The sequence below is a fragment of the Hibiscus syriacus genome, unplaced genomic scaffold (assembly GCF_006381635.1).
Source record: "Hibiscus syriacus cultivar Baekdansim isolate YM2019G1 unplaced genomic scaffold, ASM638163v2 tig00110890_pilon, whole genome shotgun sequence".
NCBI lineage: Eukaryota > Viridiplantae > Streptophyta > Magnoliopsida > Malvales > Malvaceae > Hibiscus > Hibiscus syriacus.
In genome coordinates, this window is record NW_024062900.1 from 4752473 (window position 1) to 4769350 (window position 16878).

Sequence of the window (16878 nt, forward strand, 5' to 3'; positions counted from 1 at the left end):
CCAAATTGATGAAACTACCTTTTCGTTAGATCGATATGATCCATGGGATGGATTGGTTATCTAAGCACGATGTGATTATGAGGTGTAGGGATGGACAACTTAAACTTATTAAGTTAGATTACACCAAGATCGTGATGGAAAGCGAGGAGCTCAGTTGTACCTCGAGGGTTGTTTCAACCATTGAGGCCAACAAGTTGATAAGCATAAGTTGTGAGGCATTATTAGCTCACTTGGTCGACACTCAAGATCTGAGTCTAGAGCTTCAGAAGATTCGTGTAGTGATGGACTTTCTTAATGTTTTTCTATAGGAGTTGTTGGGTTTACCACCTGATAGAGAAATAGAGTTTGACAATAAAGTTATGCCAGATTCAACTCCAATATCCATTGCTCCTTATCGCATTGTACCGATAGAATTGAAGGAACTCAAGGCATAAATCCAAAAACTTCTTGATTGAGAATTTATCCGACCAAGCATCTCACTATATGGATCATCGATGTTGTTTGTAAATAAAAAAGATGGGTAAATGAGGTTGTGCATTAACTGTCATCAATTAAACAAGATAACTGTGAAAAATCAATATATGCTATCGAGGGTCAATGATTTGTTTAACTAACTTAAGGGAGCTAGATTATTTTATAAGATTGATTTGAGATCGGGGTAGTACCAGTTAAAAGTTAAAGAGGCCGACATAGCGAAGACTACATTTAAGACCTGATATGGTTAATACAAGTTTTTAGTAATGCCATTTGTTCTCACCAATGCCCCAACCAGTTTCATGGACTTGATGAATAAGATCTTTCATAAGTATCTAGACCAATATGTAGTAGTGTTTATTGATGACATCTCGATGTACTTGCATTTGAAAGAAAAACATGAACACCACATTTGTATTGTGCTTTAGACCTTGAGGGAACGTCAATTATTCGCCAAAATCAGCAAGTCCGAGTTTTAGTTATTAGATGTATCATTTTTGGGCCATGTGGTATCAGCGAAGGGTATTTGAGTTGACCCTCTAATGATTTAAGACATGGTTGAGTGAGAACCATCACTAAGTTTGATCGAGGTATGTAATTTTCTAAGGCTTACCAGTTACTACCACCAATTCGTAAAAGGGTTTTCTATGATTGTTGCTCCAATGGCCAAGCTGTTGTAAAATGGAGTACCATTTATATTGGATGATAAGTGTCATCAGAGTTTCAAGATACTAAATAAGATTTTAACTCAAACATCAGTGTTAACTAAATCGGAGTCGTATAAGGATTGTATTGTGTTTACTGATGCTTCACTGAACGGTTTGGATTGTGAGTTGATGCAAGAGGGTAAAGTGGTTACCTATGCATACTGTCAACTTAAAATACATGAACACACCTACCCTACTCGTGATTTGAAACTAACAGTCATGATCTTTACCTTGAAGATTTGAAGACACTACCTTTTCAGAGAGAAGTACTATATCTTCACCGACCATAAGAGTTTAATTTGAGGTAGCGATGTTGGGTGGAGTTGCTTAAAGAATATGATTGTGTGATCAATTATCAACCGGGTAAGGCAAACATAGTGGCAAATGTTTTGAGTCAAAACACAATGTCTGGTCTCCAGGCATTGCTAGCGCATTTGAGTTTGATCGCTGATGGTGAATTGTTAGCTGAGTTATGAGTTAAACTTGAGTGGATTAAGAATGTGAGATAACTATAGAGAACTGGCAATCGCTTATTAGCTAAAGTTGAGCAAACTTATCGTGGTGAGATGTCTGGATTTGAGCTAAAAATTGTCGATGTATAGTATTTCCATGGATGTTTGTGTGTTCTATATAGCAAAGAGTTACGAACCAAAATCCTTAGTGAGGCACATTGTAATCTATTCCTAGTTCAACCAAGAGGAAACAAGTTTATTAAGCCCTTTGTCAATTGCATTAGTGGTCAGGTATGAATAGAGAAATATCTTAGTTCGTGTCTACGTGCTTGGCTTATCAACAAGTTAAAGCATAACATTAAGTTGCATTAGGGTTGCTTCAGCCTATCCATATTTTGTAATGGAAGTGTATAGTGTGACCATGGATTTTGTGATTGGTTACTAGTGAGATAGTATGTCTAGGAGATGGTGAGATTTCATAGTGTATTGACGTCAATTATATTCGATCGAGATCCACGGTTCACATCGAGGTTTTAGAAAGTACTTCACAAGGCATTGGGTACCCGATTGTATTTTAGTTTCGCTTTCTATCCGCATATCGGTGGTCAGTTCGAGCTTGTAATTCAAATTTCGGAGGACATGCTTAGGTGTTTCATGTTAGACCTTGAGGGTAGTAGGGAAGACCAACTTCCATCAGTCGAATTCGCATACAACAATAGCTATCAGTCAAGCATTCAGATGACTCCTTATGAGCATTCAGATGACTCCTTATGAATCCTTATATAGAAGAAAATGTAGGATGCCTTTGTGTTATACAAAGCTTAGTGATAAAAAGTTCATTGGCCCCAAGTTGATCAAAGAAGTAGAAGAGAAAGTCCAATTGATTCAGTGTCATTTAAAGGAAGCTTTTAACCGACAAAAATCATACGCAGACTTAAAACATAAAGGCATGGAGTTTGAGGTGGGTGATAAAATTTTCCTCGAGGTGTAACCTTGGAAGAGAGTGCTTAGATTTGGGCACAAGGGGAATTTAACTCCATATTTGTTTGGACCTTATGAGATTTTTAAGAGAGTTGAACCCATACCCTACTGACTAGCATTTCCTCTATAGATAGAGTGCATCCATAATGTATTTCATGTATCGATACTTAGGAGCTATCGTTCTAACTCTTCCCATGTCATTCCGTTAGAGCAAATCAAAGTAAGTCAGGATATGACCTATTAAGAAGAGCCAATAAGGATTTTGGATCAAGGGGTCAAGGAATTAAGAAACAAGTGAATTTCGCTAGTGAAGGTTTTGTGGAGGAACTATGAGACTGAGGAAGCAACTTGGGAAATCGAGGAGGATATGTAACTTTAGTACTCACATATTTTCTACCCAAACAAATAAATTTCGAGGATGAAATTTTCTTTTTAGGAAGTGATAGTTGTAATCACATGATTTTTGGGTTGTAAGTTTCAGGATAAAATAAGAGAGAGTTAAATACACCTAATAAGCTTGTAAGAAACCCATGTCGATTAATAGAGTAATTGGGCTTGGTTTGAGGCCCAATCGGTAGTAAAATTTGGCTTTATTAATTTAGGGCTAAATGAAAGAGGATTAAAATTGTAAAATTCCCTTAAAAGATTCAAAAGCTGATTTTCTTTTATAATGGTGAGGTCAGGATAGGGGAAAACACAAATAAAAGGGAAACACTCTCATATCTCTTTTTTCTCACCATTTGTCTCATGTCTCATTCAAATTCTCCATCTTTCTCCTTGGTGTTGTAAACAAAATTGAAGACTTTGTTGGTACTCATTCCTAATTCAAAAATATAGAGGTAAGTTTGGTAATCTCCATCTTTTAACCTCCCTTTTAAGCCCTCCAACCTTAGAGTTTGGCCATGGGTGGGTTTAAAAAGGGTTTTGTGTTTTAGAGCTTATGGAATGCTCTAAATCATTCCTAAGATTTAGAAATCTCGTTCTTACCTTTCTTGAGATCCTAGATAGGTTGATAACTCATTTTCATTTATTATTCAAGTGAGAGAAGTAGGTGAAAGCTCATGCGGAAAGACAAAGAGAAAAAGTGATTGGGTAAGCTTGTTGTGGTTACTACAACTCTAAATGTAAGGTAACACACTTCTAACCTTTCCTTATTGCTTGTAGATCAACATGTTTAGTTTTGGATGCATTTGTGTGTGTACGAGCCATTTGTGTGCACTTGGGGGTTTCAAAGCATGAAAATGAGAATTTTTTTTATTCATGTGTAAAGTAATAACCTTTCATGTTCCTTAAACTTTAATAAGCTTTACACACAATTTGTGGCCCTTGGGGATACCTTAGAATTGTTTTGGGAGGTTTTAGACAAGAGAAATAAAGTTTTATGGGCATAAAGTATCGATATTATAAGAATAGTATTGATACTGCTCAACGTGGATAGGCAAACTTCAAAGGGATTTGTGAGGAAAGTATTGATGCCCAATCAAAGAGTATCGATATTGCTCAAGTAGTATCGATAATCAGAACCTAGTATCGATACTTTAGAACTTAATCAGATTCTAGTAGGCCATTTTGGTATTGACACTTAGGGGAATATCTATACTCTATTAAGGGTATCAATACTGAGGTATTTTTAAAACATCAAATGCAATTTTGGTATCGATACCCAGGGAGGTATCTATAATACAAAAGGGAATATTGATACCCAAGAAGGAGAATCGGTACCAACATGAATTATTAGGCTATAAGCCTAGTTAGGCTTAAAAGAGTGAAACCAAAGGGTTTGGTGAATGGAAACCTTTTAATAAGCTTACAAGTGAAAACCTTAATAATTGTGTGATAACATAATATCTTTATGAGGTAGGATTTCATAAGACTTATGCCTTGCTTGATGCTCGGGAAAACATTAATGACACCCGAATTACTTATGTACGACGTTGTTATAGTTGAGTAAGGGATTATCCGGATATATCCAATCCAGTGCTTTGGCACTTAAAATGTTGGTTGGATGTTATGTCGATGCTAAGTGACCTAGGCATATCCGAAGTACTCTAGAGGAGTATACTAACCGAGCGAGGTACAAATGCTATGTGACCCGCACCCAGCTCGAGGTATAGGGAGATATTAATGCTATGTGTCCCATGTCTTGCCTACGGTTGTTAGTAAGCTAAATTTGGATGTGAGTTTCGTGATGTTAAGTAACCCCGAGCCACTCCATGATGCTTACTTTGGGTCTTATGATTGTGTATGCAAATGTTTATAAATATACTTGTAGAATGCTTATATGTTGGATGCAAGGATTATATAGTAGAGTTATTTGTGTGGCATTGAACTTGTGAGCTCAACATATGGAGTGTGTTTCTATGCACAGGTTCTTAGGTGACAGTTGAGGAGCTCATCGCAAGATTTGAAATTTCCACTTGTTTTTCTTGCAGAGTACGTCACGAGTGTCATAGTGGACATATATTGTCTTAAACCCTTGTTATTTATTTAAGTCGTAAACTCTATTTTACAATTACATATTTTTTTGGAGACTGTTGCTTGGAGCTCCTCTTATTTTAAATACTTATATATCGTATCTGTATTATATTTTGGTATTTATATTATGTTTAATTAGTTAAATGTTTAAAAAGATGGTTAGTCACTTAAGTGGTTTTGTGTGACATTCTAATCATATGGATTTTAGGTCGGATTGGATTAGGGTGTTACGATACACTAAAATAGTTGGGTGACCTGATTGAAAAAAATTCAAAAATAGTGATCAAAATTAAAAGAGGCTATAAATAAATGGTCACTGGTATATTTTACTCAAAAAAATATAAAACATAATAGAATTAATATTTATTTTAAATAATGTTTACTTTTTTAAAAATTGTAATTAATTTATAATTGTGGTTGACTCTTTTAAAATTTAAAATTTTGTAAATTAAATCAATGATTCTTATCGTTAATGATGTTTAACGATACTCGTTGGCCGTTTCATATTCATTAAATTTTTGTTGATTTAACGTTATTCATCAAGCGTGTCAGATTCATTAAAGTTTTGTAAATTAAATCAATGGTGCTCATTGTTTAATAATCAGCAGTACTCGTCGAGGTGACACATTCATCAATTTTATTAAAATGTATATTCTTTTTTAAAATTATTTTTAATCTATAATATTTTTGAATCTATCATTTATCTTAAGATATATAAATGTTATCAACTAAAAATCAATTAATGATATTGATTCAATATTTGGTTGTGTATTTAGCTTCGAAGTTCGATTATCCCTTTTAAGATGAAGAATTAATCTTCTTAAATTAAGTTAAAATTAAAATTATATTAATAAAATACAAAAATAAAAAATAATTATTAGATATTCAAACACAACAAAATCTTTCAAATAAATAATATCTTCTAAATTCTATAATTTTTTATCAAATTAAAAAATATCTATTATTTTCTCATATTTAAAACCTATAGTTTTTCTCAAATTATTTGAGAACCTATAATTTTTGTCATATTATTAAAATAACGACTTGATGGTGTAATTGAAACTACAATAGAAAATTATTGTTATAATTAGAATAATTAAAAAATTAATAATATAAACACACGCCTGGGTGTAATTTAGCCTTATTATACGCTCCACTCTAAATCTTCAAACATGAAGTGTAAAACCGAGATTCACACAATAGATATGCACATGTTTTCACCAAAAACATATTTAAACAACAGTTTTGCTCATCATATCTCATTACCTGTTTAGGGCAGGCTGATCCACAATTCGAATAGGTGTAGGGGGAATGGAGTCCCACCATTCTTTCACTCGCCTCTCACTTTGGTAATTTCTCATGTGCTTCCCTAGCTTCGATGTCATCATTATCATATGTAATACACCACTTATTATCAGATACTTGAAAGGAATAACCGCCAGCAATATCGCCAAACTGACGAGCCCAACATCACCATATCTGCATGCTGACACCAAACAAACCGAGCGTTAGTCCGATTGCAGTATGAAAAGAAAATGAAGTTGCATGAGTTACCTCGTGTGCCCTTGAAACAAGAATTGAATGCAACTTCGCAATTGTAACATTTGCTTGATGTATTATCCCGTAAATTGTAATAAATCCATGCTGTGCTGAAACTATGTTCTCTCTTGACAACCCTATCGGCTCCGAGGCAGTGCACACAGTTATCTCCTTTTGCTTACTTTGAGCCTTTCTAGTCTAGCTTGGATCATTTTCGATACCAATACAAGCAAGCGTGCTGATATCGACTTCCCAACCAATTCCCTGCAATAACAAGAACCACAACATGATTTCCTAGTGCTTCATTATGTCTTTAGACTTGAATTTGCATCAGAACAAACTTACTTGTACTCAATTACTGTAATTATGGTAATTGCGACAAAGGTAGCTGCTGGTCGCTTCCATGAAATAATTTCTCGAAACCAAACGATTGCACTCTTGATTGGCTTTAGTAGCTCCTATAGATGCCAAAAGAGGAGTGTAAAATATAAGGTTTTTACATCAATCCTAAGATCTAATTTAGAAAGAAGGATATGTTTGAACGATAAAAAATATCAAAGATTACTTGGCTCGAACCAAATGATGGGGCTTTAGAGAGGAAAGTGTGTAATTACCACAAGAATGAGAGTGTTTTCGCCGATCCCTTCTTCTTTTAGCCCCTCCATTGCTTCTTTAGCATTAGCAACTTCCCTTTCTTCCTTTCTGGTTTGATTAATGGCAGTCTCTAGTGAAGTCATATCATCTTCGATAGCTTTACTCTTGTCGTTCACTCCTTTTGTTTAAGTCTCAATATAGTCGGATGCGGAAAGTTTATTTTCTTCAGTATGGAGTGTGCACTACAAGGTTGTCCCATTTTTACCCTCTTTAAACTCTCAGCAAGCTGTTCGAGTACGTAGTCCCCCTTAGGTAACTCCTCATATAAAGCAAAAATCAAGAACTTTGTGAGATCTGGGGGAGAAATTCTGAGCATTTCTCTAGCTGCATGAAGCCTTATGATGCACAAAATGCTCCTTGCATGCATCTCCCATGCTTGTATTTGACCTTCCTCCTTAAATTTAGATAAAAATTTGTGCATTAGCAGAACCTCCTTTGTGAGAGCTAGCCAATGGTCACGCCTTGTGGAGCTCGTCATCTCTGGGAATTCCAGCAGTACTTCTTGGCTAGAAAAACCGGGATCTCAGGTCACTCGAATAAGAGCAATCAAAAATTTTCAATAAGCTTTAATATCGGCGTTAATTGTCAAGAAGTTATATCAACTTTCAAATCAGCACTTACCGACTGATGCATTGTTGAATTGAATTTAGAGATTCAGGTGATCAGTAAGCTTTTACCTACGTGTTATAATATCTCGACTGGGAAATCATACAGATAGTAATGTCAGTGATAATTCATTGCGACCATATACTTACAGTTCAGGTGACTCATAGACAATGGCTTTGTCAAAAAGCAGAGCACCCCATGGACCAGTGGGAGCCGGTTTAACACTGTGTTCTATATCCCTCGAAAGATCAATCTTAAATGCATCTTCATATGTAAATACTCCCGAGGCCTCGAAGTAGATAGCATAATTCGTCAGTGTAAGCCTACCTAGAAAATTAACCTCCAAATTAACTAAATTCGAAGTAACGACTTATATGATCATAAGATATACATTTTTTTGAATGCCTGAACATTCTTACTAAACCAGGAAATGAAATCAAACATGAACCAGGCCAACTTGTTCCTCCAATATGGCGGACTACTCTTTGTGTGGTGGCCGTTCCTTCAACATGCAAAATAATTTAATCATCAGCTAATTCTATATCCTCTGGTTTTGCTTGTTTCTGCAAATGCTTCATGCAACTGTTGAACCAACATTGAATGAGAACAAATAAAGCACGATTGCAAACTGAATTTGAAACCAACATTTTGGGCTCTACTCACAGAATTTGAAACGAATAAGGCATAAAACACAAAATAGCCCTTGAACTTGGCAAGTTTGATCAATTTGACCCCTGAACGAATTTTAAGTTATCTTTACTCATTATTTCTAGCTAGTTGTTGCTGTTTATTTCAAGTAAAGTTACAAGGCTAACTTGGTGATTTCTTTTTGGAACTTATCATATGCAGGGAAGAAGAGCCGGTTGCCAGTAGGCGCGGATAGAGTTTCGAATGTGAATCTTCCATTGACAATGTCCGCAACTAATGGAACTAATGATCCCAACCACAAAAAGGCATCTTCTCCAACACTTGGTTCATCATTAACCTATCAAGAAAGCACACAAATCAACTGTACCCCAAGAATGACCTACACTAGGAAATGAAGTATAGAACAGAGGGATATCATCAACATATGGATACAATGTTTCAAGAAACCGAAACTGAAGCAATTGAATGATGATAAATAAATTCACTTACAAGGAGTGCCATCAAATCTGAATAGAAAAGAGGGATTCCATCCTGCTCGGGGGAAAATTTACTGGTATTTTCTGGTCTTCTTTCTCCTTGGAAATGGTATCCTGCGAACTCATCAAACAGAAAATCTGACAACTTCGGCACAGATATTATAAACATAATGAAAAGTTGAAATCCATATTTTCAGTAGAAATTTGATTACTGAGGCAGTAGGGTTCTCCCATGTAAGCATCATGTCATATGTGAACCGGCTGTATGATCCATTTTTTAGTCTTTCTTCTATGTTTTGACATAATTTAGGGAGGGCCTTGGAACTGCAAAATTCTATCAATTTCCTCGAATATTCACCAACTTCAGCGTTCCATCTGGCTTCAAATTCTTCCACCAAATGATCCACCGCAGTACCTAGTTCCCTGGATTAATGTAGCACATAGATTACTCGAATATCACCGACGTCGGTGTTCATATTCGAAGAACATACAAATAACATTATCAGACTATTGAATTGTGGCTGTGATTGCGTTTTCAATTATGTTGTGTTAATCACTATTGCTAGTCATTACAAATATCATGATTGTGAAGTTAATCACTATTATTAGTCATTACATATATCGTGATTGTCGTGATTGTGAAAATAACGGTTTTGAATAACACTTTTATCATTATATAATGGCCATTAACCGACCAGTATTTAAATTCTGACTCTACCCTTTACTCATTAATTAAGGAACAGAGAGAGGGTGGTATAATTATACTGTGCAGTTGTTCGAAGAACATGGTTGGCAATGGAAGAAAGATGTTTCCTCTCCATCATCGATCGCCCCTCAAATTCAACACTTCAACCTCTATTTTACTTTGAGGATAAGGCAAGAAAATGCATTTGGAATTTGAATTAATCTTCCATATGTGTATATATATATATATATCGATGGAGAAGGTAAAATCAAACATAAAAAGATGTGGGCTTTTACAAGGCTGCCACGTTGGGTGTTTCATGCAAACACCTGCTGATGTTCATGCATACTTACATGCCAACATTCCAAACTTGTATATTATATATAATATATTCACACTTGTTTGTATATTGATATTAGTGGGATAAATGCATGGCTTAAGACATTTAGACACGAAAGGTTTTAAAGGAAATAATAAAGAAAATAAAGATAATTTTGTGATCAATTACTGTAATGGTGGATTGAATACTCAAAGTAAAATTAAAATCATTATATATATATATATATATATATATATATTAATTTAAATATAATTATAATGACGGAGTGAAAAGAAGAAGAAAAAAGCATCATGCACAATGCACTAAAATGTTTTCTTTAAAAAAATCATCTGGATTCGCAGAATTATTAGAATGGCTTTTTTCGCATATGAATTTTACACTAAAATGATTTTTTTAAAATCTGAATTTTATGAAGAAAATAAAATTAATTATGTGATTAATTAATGTAATAATACTCTTTTTTTCATTAGTTACAATATATAACACGGTATAGTACGATTTCTGACTATATGACGTTATTTTATTGAGTTTTTTTATTATTAAAATGATTCTCGAATATATGACATTGTTTTTTTAAGTCCTCAATTATCAAAAGTTATAAAATTGTCACCTGAATATTCATATGTTCAAATTTAATCATTTTCTGTTAAAAATTGATGACAATTTGAGTTGGACATTAAGCTGATGACTATGATGTGATAAATTTTAATCCCAAAATCTCAAATGACTATCATATCTCAGTCAACAGGTTAATGTCCATCTCAAATTGTTATTAATTTTTTAATGGAAAATAATGAGTTTGAAACATATGAAAAACCATGGATCATTTTATAACTTTTAATATTCGAGTGACTCAATAAAGTAATATCATATAATTGGGGGGCCTATTTTGTAACTTTTAATAATCATGAGACTAAACAAAACAATTCTCTGTAATCTTGGTTTGAGTCCCCCTCCTTACCGATAATGTTTCTTCTTCTATAATTACATCTATCAAATTTGGTGGTGAGATATGCACTATCTTGATTGGATGAAAAATAAATTAAATTAATTAAAATTAAAAACATACTCTTCAATCATATTGTGACACATATCATCATCTAGTTAAAGACTAAATTTCATTAAATTAAATTAAAACTATGACTAAATTGATAGAATTTATGAGTAATGATGATCAAATATATAATTATATAAAATTTTATAAATTGTCAGGTTAGCATATCCATCAAATATTAATGGCTAGTGACTTGATTGACTTAATAAAATAGTTGAATGATTTAATTGATAAATATTTGAAATTGATGGTTAAAATGAAAAGAGACAACAATTAAATGATCATACGAAAAATGTATCCTAAAAATTATATTATTAACATGATAATAATATGTAAAATAATAATATTATTATTATTTTAATATAATAATCAAATAATTATAATAATAATAACACCAATATTTTAGAAAGTATTTTTCAACAATTTTATACAAATGAAGAATTAGAATTTACTCATATTTTTAATTGCTCTTTATTTTCTACTATCTTATTTTTACCCAAACTATTTATATTTTATGCATTTTATTCGCAATTTACTTTTGATAATTCTAATTTTACCCCTGAAATTTTATTTTATGAATTTTAGTTACTGCTTTTAATATTTCTATTATAAGCCCTATTAATATATGCTTTATACATTTGAAACACTTTCCACATTCTTTTGGTTTCATGCAACAAACTAACTTTAACATCATAATTTACTAGAAATACAAAACGAGTCATAAAATTTTACATAACAATTCAACTAAATTAATACATGATACTTACCTGACAAAGTTTTCCACTAGTTACACAGTTCAAAAAATCACTTCATAAAATAACTTAGTTTTCACTACTTTTCACTCTTCACTAAAACTTAGTTTTCAGTTCCAAAACTATCTCAATGGTCCCTCTTAATTTCACTTAAAATTCATTTTCTCCTTAATTTCAAGCAACTATACAAGATTTTTAATCACTCTATCACCATATCCGTTTTATTTCATTGTCATATTTTGTTATTAATCAAGTGTGATTATAAATGATAGTATTTGTTTTAGAGATTTTTAATCACTTTATAATAAACACTTAAATATTTTATAATTACTGATGTTTGAATTTTGAGACCTCTAAGAATAATAATTATCTATTTATTTTATTGTGATATCTAATTCAATGGTAAATTTTAAATTCAATTTTTTATCTATAAGCTTGCATAGTAAATATACTATGCATTATGCATGTAGTAATAAAATATTTAAAGCAGTTTGGTTAACCCTATAATTGCATAGTCACTGACACCATATGTAGGGTTGTAAATGAGACGAGACAAATCGTGAGCTACTTGGGATCAACTCAGTCAAAGTTTGATATATACTTGACTCGAATGGACTCGACTCGAGTTCTTAACGAGCCGAAACGAGCTACTTGATACTCGACTCGAAATGCTCGTGAGTAGCTCGAAAATATAATATATTAATTTTTTTTTAAAATAAATTATTAATAATATTAACATTATGTGTTGATTTTTTTAAATACAATATAAGGTTTTCATGTATTTAAGGTTTAGGTTCGAGTTTGAGGCTTTAATCGAGTTAAGTTTAAGATTGTTTTTTATTTTGAGATTTTACAAGCTTCAGTTCATGGTTTTGAGTTCTAGTCGAGCTTATAAATTTTAGACTTGTGAGTTTTAGAGTCGAGTCGAGCTTCATTTCATAGTTTTTGAGTTGAGTTTAGCTTAGTAATACTCGAGCTTGACTCATTTACAGTCCTAATTCTTAGGCTAACTGCATTGCAAAAAAGGGAGAAATATGTTGGTAATGGTTTAAACACTATCCCACATTGAATGGGAAATACCATTTGTAAGAGTATTTATAGTGTTCATTCTTCATTTCCTTGTTGAGTTATAGAGAACAAGGGATAATATTGCGTGGCGCGGCATTATCTTTTTAGATAGTATTTTAGCTATATACATAATAAATTAGATAGATGTTATATTGCTTCAGCTTCGGGGGCTTAATTGCATGTTAATTAGCTATTGTAACAGGTATCTCCGAATCATGAACCTGGATAGCTTTGAGATCAGGTTCATTTTTTAATGACAGACTTAAAATATAGAAATAATAAAATCATAATTTAATCTGATTTCTTGTTTGGACGATTATGTCCCTAAATCTAGCCTATAAATAGAGAAGTATTTTCACTTCTCAACTCACTCATCCAAACTCAAAAATCTTATCTAAAGTTTTTCTAAGTTTTTTCGGTGATTCAAAAGAGTAATACCACTGTTTCTAAGGCAGTGGTTTCACCACGACACAATTTTGCTTGTTCATTTGCTGATTTTATTCTTAAGTTGTCCTGGCAGTGTTAATGGTGTGATTTTGCAATACATATTTCCAACAATTTAGAAACAAATTCAAATTACTGTAAAATATGTCGACACATTTAAGCTAGCTTATTCCTGATTTGTCCAAGCTTGATGCACTAGATGTGTCCAATTATCGTGGATGGTCCGAGAGGATCTTGATTTTCTTCAAGTAGCAAGACTTAGACTATGTGTTGCTGAAGCCATCACCTACTACACTGACGACCATACTAGTTCTGTTACGGCAAACGCTATTACAATCGGTGATGAAGTTCTACCTGATGTCGTCTCTGCCACCACTATTGCTACTGTTGAAAAGTCTGAGAAAGATAACAAGATGGTGCATGTCCATCTCCCGAGTCACATATTAAACAAGCTCTTCAACATGTTTCTCAAGGAAATAAGTGCCAAGACAATACGAAACACACTTGAGAAGAAGTACAGTGCTAATAATGCAGGCATCAAGAAATATGTCATTAACGAGTGGTTGAAGTTATTAATGTTTGACGACAAGATGATTATGAATCAATTCCATGGTTACGAGAATCTGGTCTACAACATCCTTGATGAAATAATACATATGTGTGAAGTGTTGCAAGCTAACGTTCTGATTGAAAAGCAGCCCAAGTCTTGGTTTGACTTCTACAACCCTCTCAAACACAAAAGGACACCAAATTCAAAAAACCAGGGAAGGCTAAATCTGAAGGAAAATCAGTCAAGTGTTATGTGTGCGGTCCAATCGGTCACAAAGCCTACCAATGTCAACATGGTTCAGACTTCCAGAATGAAAACAATCTACAAATGAACGTTGCGGAGAACAATGCTGACATCACCGCAACAGTGGCTTCAGAAGTAAATATGGCGGAGAACAATGTTGAGTGGGTCATGGAAATCGACGCTTCTATCCATTTATGTACAAATGAGTGTTTTACTGAGTTTGAGGATGGGGACGAAGGTGAACGTGCGTACATGGGGAACTCTAGCATCTCTGAAGTGTTAGGCAAAAGTAAGGTTTTACTCAAGCTGACTTCTGGTAAAACTTTAGCCCTAAGTAATGTTCTATATGTATCTACCCTGCATAGAAATTTAATAAGTGGCAGACTTTTGAATAAGACATGAATTAAGCTAATTTTTGAGGCAGATAAACTTGTACTTTCCCAAAATGGTGATTATGTTGGGAAATGTTTTTTAAATGGGGGTTTATTTTTCATTGAAACTCAGCTGAATGAGAATAAATGTACCACTTCTGCTTACACTGTTAAAACTCTTGATATGTGAGATGCTAGATTAGGACATGTGAGTATTCAATATTTAAAGAAACTGATTAAAATGAATATTCTGCCTAAACTAGATGAAAATAACTTTAACAAATGTGAAATTTGTGTAGAATCCAAGCATGCTAAACCTTCCTTTAAGATTGCTTCTAAGAGAAAGACTGAGCTGTTATAACTTATTCAAACTGACCTAGCATACTTTAGAAACTCTAAGAGTAAAGGACAAAAATACTATTACATCACTTTTTTGGATGATTATTCAAGATACGCAGAAGTTTATCTCCTAAGAACAAAAGGTGAAGCTGAGAACTTCTTCCTTATTTATAATGTAGAAGTTTAAAATTAATTACATAGGAGAATTAAATGGGTTAGATACTATAGAGTTGGTGAATATGGATTAAATTTCTTGAAATAGGTGTGTGCGAAGAATGACATAATTCATGAAACTTCTGCTCCCTATTTTCCTCAACAGAATGGTTTAGTCGAGAGGAAAAATAAAAATTTAAAAGAGGTGATGAAATTATTATTGATAAGTTCTCGGTTGTCTGATAACTTGTGGGGGAAAGCCATTCTATCGACAAATCATATTTTGAACCGAGTACCTCACAAGAAATTAGATTATACTCATACGAATTGTGGAGAAAGGCTACGCTCCAAATCTGCAATAACTGAAAGTGTGGGGATGTCTGGCTAAGTTGGTTTCCCAGACTTAAAGAAGACCACCAACGGTCCTAAAACCGTTAATACATTGTTTATAAGGTACGCTACAAATAGTGGTGCATACAAGTTCATGTTTCTACATGACTACTTTATTTGTGAATCTAGGTATGTTGTTTTCTTTGAAGATATTTTTTCTCTAAAGAAGCCTAGATTAAACGTAGAAACACTATCGACACTATTTTTCACCTGGACGGGGAAAAGACCGATACCGACTCGGGAGTTTTCCCTTTGAAAAGAATTTTCGAAATGTGAGGAGTCGTCACCAATCATTTAAGGTGCGATTGGGACACCATAAAAACTGGGTGATTTTAATAAAACATTTTATTTTTATCAAAATACCAAGTTTTAAGGTCTGCGAAAATCCAGATATCAGGTTCAGGAGTCAGTTACACGTGGGGAAGTATTAGCCCCCTACAAGCGCCCAAAAATTGGTATCTAGTTGATTACCCTATATTTAAAATCGAAAATTTTGAGTTCGATCTTTATTTATTTTGAAAATTATTACGGATAAAAAGTTAAAAGTGTATTCGTTTATTAAAGCCGATAGCACTTGTTCCCTAGCATAAACGCGAGAGATCAGCTATTGCACTCAAAAACCAAATATTGCCTCGATTTTAAAAATCATGATGAGGTATTTGAAAAGGATGTCAACCTATTTCGGGAATCACCAGTAGTCACCCCTGAGCATACTTGTGGGAGATGTACCATTAATTCGCTAATAAGTCAACATTGTCTTAGGTTAAAAAAGCAATGCAATCAAACAAATTTTTATTTAATCCTAATTAAGCTAAGGTAAATTAAATACTTTTTCTAGATTATGGTGTCAAATTATGAAAATTAAAGGACCTAAAGGCACAAACCTAGAAGTGTAGGTTCTAAATTAACCTTATTTGATTTTAAACCAATTATTGAATCGAATAACCGAGATGGTCCCTCGAGCATTATTGCGAGGGCCGACTCGAATTATCCCCTAAATTAAAAGACTAGTCTGAAATCTAACCTAAAGTAGAGGTTCTAGCATTAACTTAAATTAATTTAATCAATATTGCAATTCGAATAATTAAATTAGAACCTCGAGCAAAAACGAGAACCAAATTAAGAATTCCCTTAATTACAAAATTACAGACTTAAACTAATAGAAGATTGAATCTAATGGTTTTAATCTAAAGTCGAGATATTTATTCCAAGACTAAATTAACAAGCATAAAATTCTATATGAAAATTGAATAAATAGAAAATTTACAAATTCAACGCTGCAAATCAAGGTAGATAAATGAATCGATATAAACGCATATAATAAAAACTGATCAATTAAAAGAGTTATGAGAATAAAAGAAATATAACATTACGAGAATAAAAGTAATAAAACAAGGAAACAAAATTAAGAAGCATTCATTAAGTTGATTTCAAAGGAAAATGAATGGAAAGAAGAAAGATAAAATTAAAAAGGACA

General features: G+C 33.2%; 1 pseudogene; it reads right to left on the reverse strand.

The window, feature by feature from the left end:
* Positions 1 to 6791: 6791 nt before the first annotated feature.
* Positions 6792 to 9833, reverse strand: LOC120144669 (annotated as a pseudogene).
* Positions 9834 to 16878: the final 7045 nt, after the last annotated feature.